General features: G+C 42.0%; 1 protein-coding gene and 1 pseudogene across 11 annotated transcripts in view; both read left to right on the top strand.

Annotated features, from left to right (window-relative positions):
• The window catches only part of MFHAS1 (multifunctional ROCO family signaling regulator 1), a 115,261-nt gene that overhangs the window by 66,033 nt on the left and 35,711 nt on the right, over positions 1-13,517 (top strand). The gene's annotated exons all lie outside the window — the stretch shown is intronic.
• The window catches only part of LOC149744439 (nuclear pore-associated protein 1-like), a 28,965-nt pseudogene extending 15,448 nt beyond the window's left edge, over positions 1-13,517 (top strand).

The raw sequence follows: 13,517 nt of genomic DNA, 5'->3' as shown, positions 1-13,517 counted from the left end.
CACCCCCGAGTTGGAGGTGCCCCCAGAACAGGAATCAGCCCCAGGGGTGGGCCTGGGGAGACCACAGGGTCCCTTGTGGGCACACAGACCCACCCTCCAAGGGGCCGCGAGATTGTTTAGGAAATGGGGGTGGCCGAAACAAAAGAACCCCATTTAAAAAATGAGTGTGTGACATGAGTCCGTTTGTGTAAAATTGTTTGTGGGAGTGAGGGAGGGGCAAGGAAGAGAAAGACATTGAGATGTGATGAATAAAGAAATTGGGAACAAATATAGTTCTCACTCTTAACACGACTGTCAGATGAAAGAAAGGAATGTTGCACTCATGCTTATGGTTTGATTTTGCCTGGTGGAAGAGAAATCAGTCCCAGAAATCCCTGCTGTGTGTATATGTTTTATCTGCATGTCTGAGCCAGGAGAAAGGGAAGGAAGGGTCCACACCAATCCATCCCTGGATACTTGGGAGGTGGGGAAGGGGGGAAAGGGATTATAGCCTCTTCTTTATACATTTTATGTTAATTTGCTTATTAAAACCAGCACATGGTAACTTTCATAATTCAAAACAATACATTTAAAGAAATCTTTAAAAAACAAGAAAGCCGTTCTAGGCGGGAAACAGGGCAAAAATTAATTTACACTGGGGGTAGATTATTTTAAGTTTTATGCCTAATGGGCAGTCTGTGTAAATGGTATAAAACTCAAAGGGTACATAAGGCTCTATGGGGAAAGGAAAGTCTCCTCTCCACAGCCATCTGTCTCTCCTGAAGGCAGCCAGTTTTGCCAGATTCCTGCACGTCCTTTCAAGATGCTCTGTGTTTTTACAAACATACATTTGTAAAAATAGGGCAAGAGAGAGTCCTGCCCCCGCAAAAAGAAACAGCAGCATAATGTAAACACTGCTTGGGTCTTTTTGTTGGACATGTTGCTACATATAGAGCTGTCTGACTCCTTTTACACTGGTTGTATGATATTCCATCGTATAAACTGGTCTTATTTAACCAGCCTGCTGCTGAGCAGGCATTTCAGTTGTTTTCAGTCTCCTACTTTGGAAACGATGCTGAAGTAAATCCCTTTGACATTTATGGGTATATCCATAGAATAAGTATCTTGAAGTGGATTGCTAAATTTCTCTCCAGAGAGGAGGGACAAATTGACACTTCCTTCAGAAATGTGTAAAAGTACTAGATATTCTTTAGAGAACACTGCTGCCTTGGAGGTGGGTATAATATAAAGGCAGCAATAGGGATTTTAGGGAAGGCATTAGGAGAGTCAGGACCTTTTCAACTGCTCCTCTAAGGTACTTCTCTTTCCAGAAGTTATTTTTGCTCAAACCTTGGTTTTTGTTTCAGATGAATAAAGTCGTGAGGAAGAAATAAACATACAGTGAGCTGCTATTATGTGCCAGACATTGGGTTAGGTCAATTGCAAATATCATTTAATTCTTGTAGCATTCCCATGAGGTATGTATTTGACGTTTACTATCCACAGTTCACAGATGAAAAAAAATGAGGCTCAGAGAGGCTAGGTAAACTTCCCCAGGGTCACACAGTGGATATGTGGCAGAGCCAGCTTTCCGACTTTGTCAGAGTGCTCATGTTCTTTTCATCTTTCTCCTTCTCTCTCTCTTAGAAATTTAGTAATCTCTGTAGCTCTAGCATTGCAGAAAATCTAGGGATGCACTGAACAATGAACTAGGTGTATAGAAGACTGGTGTCACTTATGGTTGAACTAGGAATACGTGTCACTGCTTGTGCCTCAGGAGTCTTTTAAATAGATTTGTGGGGTGTACAGAGGAAGTTTGCTGTTGGATTATATGGATTGTCCTTAATGTACAAAGGGCTGTGTTGCAAAAATTCTTTAACTCTGAAGGAGACGACACAGCCTAAGTAGGGTCTGCACAAAGCCAGTCAGCTTTTGCTGAGCCCTGGTTATAGTAAAGGGCAGAGGAAAGAAGAGGGGCTGAAAACAAGGAGACAAAAGTCATTTTAGGAAAAAAAGTCCATTTAATGAGCTCCAGGGAACACTAAGCCTGCTGCCATACTCACTCATGAATTACAGTGGATTGTTGGTAAGCAAGACAAGAAAACAGGGAACAAACAAAACAAACAAAAATCAAGAGATTGTTTCTTACTGAACTCTTCTCAAATGAGATCAAGGAATTATGGTTAAATGCCACAGCTGTAAATCATTTCTGCTCCTGGAGGGGTTAGAAAGGGCTTATACTATTTACCCTTTTTTTTTCAGACAGAATTTAGGTCTGAGCAAAACCTTTTGTGTCTTCCAACCTCAAAGTTTACTGGGGATGGAAGTCCAAATTTGCTTTGACATACCATAAAAAGAATCTCGTGAGCAGAGGGTCAAACTAATTTTGTAATATATGAATTATGCCCAGTGTTATTTTAAATAGATTTTTTTTTCCGGTACGCGGGCCTCTCACTGTTGTGGCCTCTCCCGTTGCGGAGCACAGGCTCCAGACGCGTAGGCTCAGCGGCCATGGCTCATGGGCCCAGCCGCTCCGCGGCATGTGGGATCTTCCCAGACCGGGGCACGAATCCGTGTCCCCTGCATCGGCAGGCGGACTCTCAACCACTGCGCCACCAGGGAAGCCCTTTAAATAGATTTTAAACTAAAATATATAAATAAATTTTTACTGATCTATATGATTCTGAGTTCTGAAACTTCTGCATGTCACACGCCTCATACATAACACACAGTGTCAGCCCCAGGAGACAGAAAACACTCCAGTGAAGCAAGCCAAAGAAACAAGATTCAAACAAGGTAAAGTGATGTGTAGACCAGGATTTTTCAGTTCTTTCCTGTCATGCTGAAGCTTCCAGCTCGTGAATAACAACACGTTTCCCTTGTCCTAGACACCCAAGAGTATGTCTCCTCTCTTGGGCATAAGAATCTCTAGAGTTACGTATGTGTAGTAAAGAGTGGACCCAGCTGGCATACTCACAATGACCACATTGTGTTGCTCATACTTTAAACTAATACATTGCTCCATGATGAAGTTGCAATAAATGATATATTTGCTTTCTAGACATGAATGAGATGCCTTATTGGATATACTCCAGGAAGGCCAGAGAAACTGGCTTCTAATCCATACAGAATAATTCACTGGTGAATTTCTTTCAGGATAGCCCATGATTTATCTAGAATATAATCTTTACATATCTGGATCCTTCAAACTAGACCAAAGGGAAAGTCTGGGCTGCAAGCCTCAGTTAGAAATGTGGGATGGTGCTATGCTGACAGCTGGTGGTCCCTGACCTGTATCTTCTGAGACTAGAACCCCGTGTGGTGGATGACCAATTCATGAGTTGAACAAAAGAAGACCTCCTACAAGGCAATGTATGTGTTCATTACAGGTATGGCACTTAGGGCTAAGTACCATAAGGACTACAAGAAAAAAAAAAAGGTAACACATGAAGCATATATGATAAGCAGGCACCACAGTCCAGAGCACGAGCTCTGGAATCACAAAGGCTTGGTGCGAATCCCGGCTAAGCCACTACCATCTGTATACCCTGAAGAACAGTCGAAGGTTTAAATGCTGTTTTACCAAATTTCGAAAAAGAAGTGAAGAAAGAGCCTATCTGCCGGGAAGGGACATCGTGGGGTGCAGCATCCAGTCGGGGCAGGGCTCTGCATCCCCTGCTCAGAAACCTCCTCCGCCTGGCTCATGGTGATGCTGGCAGCTGAGCAGCCCTGGAGAAGGTGCTCCTGTCTCCAGGCCTCGCAGAGAAGCTGGGGAGGTCCCCGGAGGAGGCGGCCACACCCTGGCAAGATCTGGGTGGCTCCTGCGCTCAGCTCTGAGCAGGCTCTGGACTCTGAGCCCCCTCGGGGGGAAGGGCTGGCCGATACATACCCAGGTGCTGAAGGGCCTGCAGAGCCGGTGCCCAGGCAGGGTGAGCTCTGAAGGAGAAGGCTTCCACAGTTCCAAACAGTCTCCACATGGTGGCCCATCCAGTGCCAAACACCTGCCACCCACAGCAAGAAGTCCCAGCCGCTACAAAGTCCAGAAGGGGTCGGGCTCTGGGGCCCCGCCTTTTGCCCAGGTTTCTACACGGGCTGGGCTTGCGTGTGCCCCCCACCCCTCCCCCCGCCCACCCTTTATGACGTGTACAATGGACATGTCATAAGCGCCAGGCTGAGCCATCCAGCGTCCAGTGCGTGCTAGACCTCGAGAGGAGTTAGAAGCTAGGGAGAAGCTCTCCCAGTTTCACACTCTAAGATGGCTCGGCGCACAACCAGTTCTACATGGGCAATTTACTTTGTCAATTTCGTACCTGGCTCCGCCGTGGGGCTCTGGTGGGCTGTCACCCGCTGGTTTTGCCCTCCCGGGAGGCTGCCACATCTGACTGGGACCACCCCGCTGCTCCAGCGCCTGCCTTCTGCCCTGGTCCCGGGCTGTCCTACTGGGATCGAGTGCCTTTATCGTCTGGCTTTTACACACACCAAAAAGGCAGGATCCCATCCAGCAGGCCAGGTACTCCCGTCTGGGGGTGCTTCCCTCTGTGAACTGGAGGGACTCGCCAAAGAAGCCCGTGCTGTCTGCTCGTGATTCCATGATGTTCGGCCACTCGAGAACCATCAAGATTCTTCCACCGGGGCGCAAATTTACCCTCCTGCGTTCACCACCTGAGCGGGCAGTCAAGGTTAGGAAGCCGGTACCATCCAGTCACCTCCCACTTCCTTGCCCAAAGGAGAGTGAGGTGAAGGTCCAAGAAGAGCCCCAAAGAGGCATGGCAAAGATGGAGGATCACACAGAAACCAAAGGAGAGGACGATTGGAAGAGGCACCACCGTAGCAGTGGGGATATACCATTGACATCTAGGCCCCAGGAGGCCAGTGGAGTCCTCACTTCCCTCAAGTGCAACGCTGAGCCTCTGGACCTCTTTCCTGAGCACCCAGAAGACAAGTACATTCTAAGTGCTTAGCAAATATTAACTCAATCCTCATAATTGCAACCCTATATGTAGGTATTATTCGTAATATTCACCTTTTTTTTGGGAAACTGAGGCCCAGAGAGGTTGAATAGCTTGTCTAATGTCACACAGTAAGTAGGTGGCAAAAACCCAGGATTAAAACCAGACCATCTAGACTTTCTTCATGTTGCTGTGTCGCCTTATTATAAGTTGTGTTTAGGGAAGGGGCTAAGTTGACAAGACTCTGAACTAAAAGGAGAAGGGAGAAATGAGACAATGAGTGATCCTAGAAACTAGAGAGGATTTAGGCTCAGAAATTTCTGGTGATGAGACCCAGAAGAACAAGAACTTGGTTGGAATATTAACTTGGGGTAGTATCTGAATCCACTGAGAAATGCTTTTGTTTTCTTTAAAATTTAGAAAGGCCAGTTGGATGAAGATTAATGAAAAAAAAGTAGAAAGGAAAAGAATAAGTGTCTTAAGTGAGACATAACCTCTTCCCTCTAAGTAATAGGGGTGGAGGTCCTGTGGGAAAGGATGGAGCTCTCTCTACCAGGTTTGTTAGCCAGGACGAACAAGGAGAAAAATGGCAGCCATTGTACCGGTTTTGATGATCCCTCAAAACCAAGGCTTCAGTTTCCAAGAGTGGCAAATGGTAGCATACCTACCGTGTGTCAGACATGCCACTGTGTTTCCAGTTTCTCCAACATTTTAATTGGAGAAATAGTTCCTATGAGGTACGCATTAGTTCCCTATGGCTGCTGTAACAAAGTACTACAAATGTGGTTGCTTACAACACACTTATTTTCTTATGGTTCTGGAAGACAGAGGTCCAAAACCAGTTTCCCTGGGCTGGAACCAGGAGTTGACAAGGCCATCCATCCTCCTTCTAGAGGCTCTAAGCGAGAATCTGTTTCCTCGCCAGCATTCCTTGACTTCTGGCCACATCAATCCAACTTCAACTTCATCATCACATTCTCTTTGGAGTAGAAACTATCTCTGCCTCTCTCTTACGAGAACACCAGTGGTTACATCTGGGTCCATCCAGGTAGTCCAGGAGAATCTCCCCATCTCAAGACCCTTACTTTCATCCCATTGGCAAAGTCCCTTCTGCCATTTAAGGTGACATTCACAGGTTCTGGGGATTAGAATGTGGACATTTGGGGGCAATGGTATTATTCAGTCTACTACAAGGTAGATGCTATTATCTTTCTCAGATGCAGGAAACGAAGTTTAGGGAAGTAATTTGTCTCAGGTCTATAATTTCCAGAGTAGAGATTTAAATTCTGGCAGTGAGACTTCAGGACACACTCTAAACAACTTTAATCTGTGTCCTTAACTACTGCATAATCCTTGGTTAAGAGTCACACTTAGGTATCAAGACCCAATTGAATAAAACACTATGTACGGTCTCCTCTTTCACTTTGTTTGTCTGGTGTATTTATGAATCTTGCCCAGAGCAGAAGAGTTCAGAAAATTGCTATGCAGGTTTACTAAGAGAAAGCATTTACTGTTTGATATGCACTGAGTAATGGAAGGCTTTTTTAAAATAGAATATGCCACCAAGTAGTGTTATCACCATTTTACATATTTAAACAACTAGACAACGACAACGAAAAGCTACAGATGCAAAGGTGTCAGGGACATGTCTAAAGGCAGCCTGCCAGAAAAAGGGCTGGTACCAGATGCCAGATGCCCAGGTCTGAATTCATCCTATCCAGTCCTGATTAAGCACCTGTTCAGAGGGATTGTGGCTCATCACCCAACACCTGAGTCTTTATATCCCAGCTTCAAGACAGAAATATTGTACTGACCACTAACTCATAATCTTCTATCCCCATCCTTTGTGGGACAGAACTTGGCACTTCTAAGATCCTTTTCTGCTTGAGAAAGAGCAGAGCAGCCTTTGCTCCTCTGGCTGTGACCTACCATTCTTTGCAAAGGTGATTTGGCAAGTGCAGCTGCAAACCCATCTCCAGTATCACACATCTATGGAAAATTCCAGTCAGGTTTTAGACCCAGCCACAGTACATTTTTCTGAGGATCAGTAATGATTTGCTGAGGATCAGTAATGCTCTCCGTATGCTGGCTGACAAGGGCATGATCTCTGTGCTTACTATACTCCATCTGTCAGCTCCTCTCTGACACAGTTGTCCGCGGGATTCCTTAGGAATATTTGCGGTATTTAGGCACAATTTCAGGAGCTGCTCTTTCCTGTATCCTCTCATTTCTTAATCAACGTTTCCCAGTTGAGGCTATAAATAATTCAACTTGGGTGGGTTATCAGAGGCATTCTTCCCTACTCTACTCCATTTGAACCTCTGTGCTCTTTAAGTTTCACATACGTGGCATCACATATTTCCCATCATCGCTATTTTCAGCAGTCAGGGCTACAAAGGTAATTGGCAAGTTCATTAGCCTTTCCATTTCTTTCCCTCTTGGTTGTTTTAAGACTGATTTGTGGGCTTCCCTGGTGGTGCAGTGGTTGAGTCCGCCTGCCGATGCAGGGCACACGGGTTCATGCCCCGGTCTGGGAAGATCCCACATGTGGCGGAGCGGCTGGGCCCGTGAGCCATGGCCGCTGGGCCTGCACGTCCGGAGCCTGTGCTCTGCAATGGGAGAGGCCATAGCAGTGAGAGGACCACATACCGCAAAAAAAAAAAAAAAAAAAGGAGTGATTTGCTAAAGACTGTGCGTTTCAATGTTTTGCAAAGCTCAGTGGTACAGAGACAATATTGGAATTCTGCCCTGGAGAAATAGACCTTCTGTTAATTGTTCTTCTCTTATAGAACAGAAGAGAGATTCATGTTTCACACAGTTACTCAAGGTTTCTCTACTTGCATTGCCAAGGATCTGGATAAGACTGGTAGTACTCCACATTTTCTGTTGGAAGGTACTTTGCATTCCATAAAATTAAATCCACACCATATGAGAACTTTAGTCTAACCTCTCATCTATTGATTGATGAAGTTTGACTCACTGAGATTTCCCCTCCTCATACTATTGTGAAGAAAAGAATTGTTGGCCAAATCCATGGTCAAATGTTTGTATTATGTTTCCTAGTTTGTCAGTTATCTTTATGTTTGGATTGCCTTTTGTCGTGCAGAATTCTTTAATTTTTATGAAGTCAAATCAACTCTTTTTCTTTATGATATCTCAGTTTCATGTTCTGCTTAGGGACAGACTTCCTCATAATAAGAATATGATTTCTTATCCTATTTTACATTCTTCTAGGTATTTGTTTCTTGCGATAGAATATTACCAAATGTATGCTGCACATGCAGTCCTCGCTCTGAACAGTTTGCCCATGCATGAATTTCAGTTACCATGATTTAGTGAAATAATCCCAGGACCCCAACAAAACAATCAAATTTCAGTTACTGCCATATTAACTGTGAGGAAGTGCATAAAGTACAAACTTCACAGCTAGTTCTTAAGTCCACAAATCTCCCTGGATATAACAGATGTGTATCATGATCAGTGAACAATCAGGTCCCTTCTTTCAAAGTCTGTAGGTGCTTGGTCACTGTGCATGTTATTCAGTTGACGTATAGACAGCAAGATCCACGTATTGCTTAGAATTGAACCATTTAATCTTCAAGTATTTTGGAATTTTTCAGCTTTGTTTTTGTTATTGATTTCCAGTTTGACCTCACTGTGGTCTGAGAACAGACTTTATATGATTTCTGATGTTTTAAATTTGTTAGAGTGTGTTTTATGGCCCAGAATGTGGTCTTTCTTGGTGTATACTTCATGTGAGGTTGAGACAATGTGTATTCTGCTCTTGCTGGATGAAGTAGTCTGTAGACGTTTATTATATCCATTTGGTTGATGGTGTTGTTGAATTCAGCTATGTCTGTACTGATTTTCTGCCTGATGGATTTGTCCATTTATGATAGAGGGGTGTAGAAATCTCCAACTATGATAGTGGATTTATCTCTTTCTCCTTGCAGTTTTATCAGTTTTTGTCTCACGAATTTTGATGCTTTGTTGTTAGGCACATAAGCATTAAGAATTGTTATTCTTCTTGGAGAACTGACCCCTTTTTCATTATGGAATGCCCCTTTTTGTGCCTGATAATTTTCTTTGCTCTTAACTCTGCTTTATCTGAAATTGATACAGCTTCTTAAACTTTCTTTTAATTAGTGTTAGCATGATGTATCTTTCCCCAGCCCTTTACTTTTAAGCTATGTGTGCCTTCACATTTAAAGTAGATTTCTTATATTTGGATCTTGTTTACCGATCCTCTGTGACAATCTCTGTCTTTTCATTGGTGTATTTATACCATTGGTGTTTAAAATGATTACTGATATCATTGGATTAATATCTACCAGATTTGTTACTGTTTCATATTTATTGCCATGGTTCTTTGTTCCTTTTTTATATTCCACTCTTTTTCTGCCATTTCTGGTTTTAATCAAGCATTTTATATGATTCACTTTTCTCTTCCTTGAAAATCCAGACACGGTGGACTGGTGAAATTAACTGCAGTGCATAGTCCTTTAGTGATGTGGTGTTACAGAAGCATTGCATAGTCTTATGGTTAGGTCTCAGTCTTACAATGAGCATGTGCTCCTCAGCTATGAATGTCACAATTGCCTCTCAGTATTTTCCCTCACCTTAGGTGAAACACAGTGGCTGGATATTTCCCTTCCCCCAGGTCAGTTAGGCTCTGACAAAACCCCATAGGTTAGGCCTCTGGTAAAACAGTTTATCCTGAGGGCAGGCCTTATGAAGAATAGCAGAATGCTCTGGTGTTTTCAAAATTGCTCCTTTCACCCTCCCCCTGCCAGAATTCCAAGGGGACTTTCCTTTGACCTTCACCGGGTGGTCACAACCTGGTAGAGCTCAAGAGACAAAACTCGCAGAAGGATAGGGGCTTCCCTGGAGTTTTTACCTCACAGACTTTTCCACACAAGCCTCCAGCAATCCGTCAAATACAGTTCAGGTTTTCCTACCTCACTATTGGTTTCCACAGAGATTTCTGCTCTTGGGTTTCTGTTCCGGTAAGTTGTTATTCTCTGTATCTGCTATTCTGCCTCTCCAGTTTGGGGCACGGTGATTTTTCCTGTGACCTCACTTCTCTAATGAATCTAAGAAGAATTGTTGATTTTTCAGTTGGTTCAGATATTTACCTGTTAGGACAGAGTGGCAACTTCCAGGCTTCTCCCATGCTGGACTCAAAACTAGAAGTCTCATAAGTCTTTTTACAATGGAATAAAACATGTTAATTCTCAATATTTCTAATGTTTTAGGTTGCACTGTATTAACTAAATATAAGGTTTACTAAATTTTTAAGTCTATCTGTAACTTTATAACCAACAAGAAAGTTTCTAGTGCTTTTGTCAGAAAGATTTTAAGGTCATAGAACAATAATATTTTCCCAGTCGATCATTAAGATCAACTTTGCACAGTTCAGCTTGTATGATCATTTTTGTAGGTCACAGTGAGGACAGCCTGTATTTTATTTACCCTGTATTTTATTTCTCGTATATACATGGGTTCCTATTCTGGCTTAATAATATACTGAGGTACTGTTATAGCTTATTAGATTTTTTTTAAACTACTGAAACTTGGAGTGTGTTTTGATATTGGATAAGGACATTTCTTTCCTCATTACAACTTTACCCTACTTTAAAATATCTGCTGGATGGTGATAAATCCCTCGTGATCATTATGACTTCTTAAAAATACGTTGCTGGAATCTATTTGCTAATATTAGTTAGAACTTAAGATCTTAAAAGAAATGTGCTTCTAGTTATTTTTGGGTAAATTTTCCATATCTGATTTTTGTATTAGGACTCTTCTAGCTTTTTTAATACATTGGAAAATAACTGATGTCTTTCTAAGGTGTATATCTTTGATTGTATTTTCTAATTTCATAAAGCTACTTGTATTCTCTACTCAAAATATGAGTAAATATTGGCTGCATATAACTTATCAATAATCAGCCATTTTGTCCAGATTTTCAAGTGTGTTGGTATAAAGCTAGCATAGTATTCTTTTGTAATCAAAAAAACAAGTTCTCTCTGTTTTATAGCTAGTCCCATCTCTATCATATTTGCCAAATATTGCTTATTTTACTGGTCTTTCTTTTGGTTTTATTTGTCAAGTTGACTGCTTTTCTTCTCTATTTTTGACTTTCTCTTGATTAATTTTGTCCTCCCACTCTTTTGGATTTACCTTGTTCTTTTTCTACGTCTACTGTCCATTTCCTGTAGCTTCAAGAGCCATTTTCAACAACTCAATGAGCTCTGCCGGCTGTGTCACGGCCACTTCATCATATGCCATTAAAACCTAATCTCATACACTGAGTGAAGACTCAGCAGCCTTATCTTGCTTTCACAATTGTTCTATGGCCTTGCATCCTTCTTCTTCTCCTAAATTAGCACTGTCATCAGGGAAAATTCTAGTGGGCCGCATGCTACTTATAAGGCTTGCCTTTCCTCCAGTTTCATAATAAAAGAAAAAACATTTCCACCCTTTTTTTGAGGTTGATCGAAAATTTAGCAACACTTCTCTGCACTGTATTCAAATCCAGAAATATAAGCAAGTCTTCATGCACACAGGCTCACTGAAATGTCATAATTTTAAACTATGTATGACCTTGGACAATGACCTTTCCAAATACTCCATGCTCCCCCTTTCTTCCTAGGTGTTCGGAGTTTTTCATTCCTACAACATCTTTTACACATGGTCAATTTGTGTCATAAGCTCTTCCTCCCTCCCACTCTGAGTCTATATCCAAAGGAGACGTCATCATTATTTGAAGAGATATCTGTACTCCCATGGTCATCGTAGCATTATTCACAAGAGCCAAGGTATGGAAACAACCTAAGTGTCCATAGTAGATGAATGGATAAAGGAAATATGGCATATATATATATATATATATATATATATACACACACACATACACACACAGACATATACATACAATGGAATATTATTCAACCTTTAAAAAGAAGATAATCCTATCATTTAAGACAACATGGATAAAACTGGAGGACACTATGCCAAGTGAAATAAGACAAATAGTGCATGATATCACTTATATGTGGACTCTAAAAAAATAACTAAATAAATAAACTCTTCCTTCCCTGGACATTTTCCTCAGCAGACTCTAGCAGCTTCTACTATGCGTCTCATCTTTTTTCCTTTGTACCATATCACAACCCCAGGGAACCTGGGGTAAATACAGGGAACCTGTATTTACTGATGTGTATTTAGATTATAGTTTACCATTGTTCTTTTTCTTCGTAATTCATTCCTTCCACTTCTGGCATCAGAACCTCATTTTTCCTTTGGAGAAGTCCTTGTGATTCAGGTAGGCTGGGTGTCTCCTCGGCAGTGATGCTCTGACTGAAGCACAAAGCCCGTGTAATCCTACAACGTTCTGAAACAGTATGGTGGCCGTAATGACTTGGCACTTGCAGTCCATAGCAGAATGCATAGGTGAAGGATGTATGGCTAGATAAAGGCTAGAGCCACAATGAGGAGGAAAATAGGAGGGCGATGGCTCCCACATCTGTGAGCTGGGGTGGGGTTCGGGGGCATGGCTGCAGCGAGGATGAGAGCTGACACCAAAATACAGGGCAACAGGAAGCTTGCTTAGGTGGAATTGTTAAAAGCGTCACTGCTAAGAGGAATGGGGCCGTTTATTATTTTTGAAAGTCAAATGTTTGTAGATTGGCAACTGTCTATACTTTTTGTTTCAAATGGCTTCATTAGACTAATAACCTCTGATACAAATGGGCTTCAATTAAAAAGCTTGGATATAATTTGGTATAATATCTCAGCTCAAGAAATAAGGAGATTTTTCCTCCCATAAAAGCCAGGGTAAATTTTCTCATAAGTGGTAGAGGTTATTATGGTACTTACTCAGTTTTTCTGTTCATTTAATCAAAAGTGGTGCAATTTCCACTTGATGGAGATTAGATGGTGCTCTTTTGAGCTAATGTTGTGAGTCAGTCACTAGACTACTTTGTGCTTCAAGACTGAAAGAAGCCATTGTCCTTATGTCTTCTTGCCCTTAGCCTTGTCCTCTCCGGGAAGTTCTGGGGGATAGTGTTGGATGAATTGAAGCTTATGTCTCACCTCTAAGTGATGATACTCTTCAGCTTACAATAGACAGAGAGTAATTCCCTGAGATGGAAGAGGAAGCCAAGCTTACAGGTCTCTAGATGGTTAGAGATGGAAGGGAGTATGTTTACCTGGACTTACCCTGCCATAGGTGTCAGCTCTTACACGTCTATCCCTCAGTAGCAGACGCTGGTGTGTTTCCATATTACTGCTATGCCCTGAAAGTTTATAACCATCAACTATGTTTAACCACTTTGATCTATTAATTTAATAGCCATTGGTAGGTAGTGTCACCTGCCAATTATTATTAGGTATTAGATAGTATCTACTATTATTACTATTAGAACTTTCTATATGATTGAGCATAGCTTCAGTTTGAGTTTCATCTAACAGAATATACTTTTTTGTTTTACAAATATCACGTGAGACACACATGAAATAATCATAAATAAAAGCTGAAAAAAGAATCTCAACAAAAAAGATGCATGCTTATGTGACATTTCTGCC

This window comes from Delphinapterus leucas, chromosome 21 (assembly GCF_059928025.1).
Source record: "Delphinapterus leucas isolate spDelLeu-1000000601 "Yukka" chromosome 21, BTC_Dleu_Yukka2, whole genome shotgun sequence".
NCBI lineage: Eukaryota > Metazoa > Chordata > Mammalia > Artiodactyla > Monodontidae > Delphinapterus > Delphinapterus leucas.
Note: the sequence above shows the minus strand (reverse complement) of the source record. Positions and strands in the feature narration are given on the sequence as shown.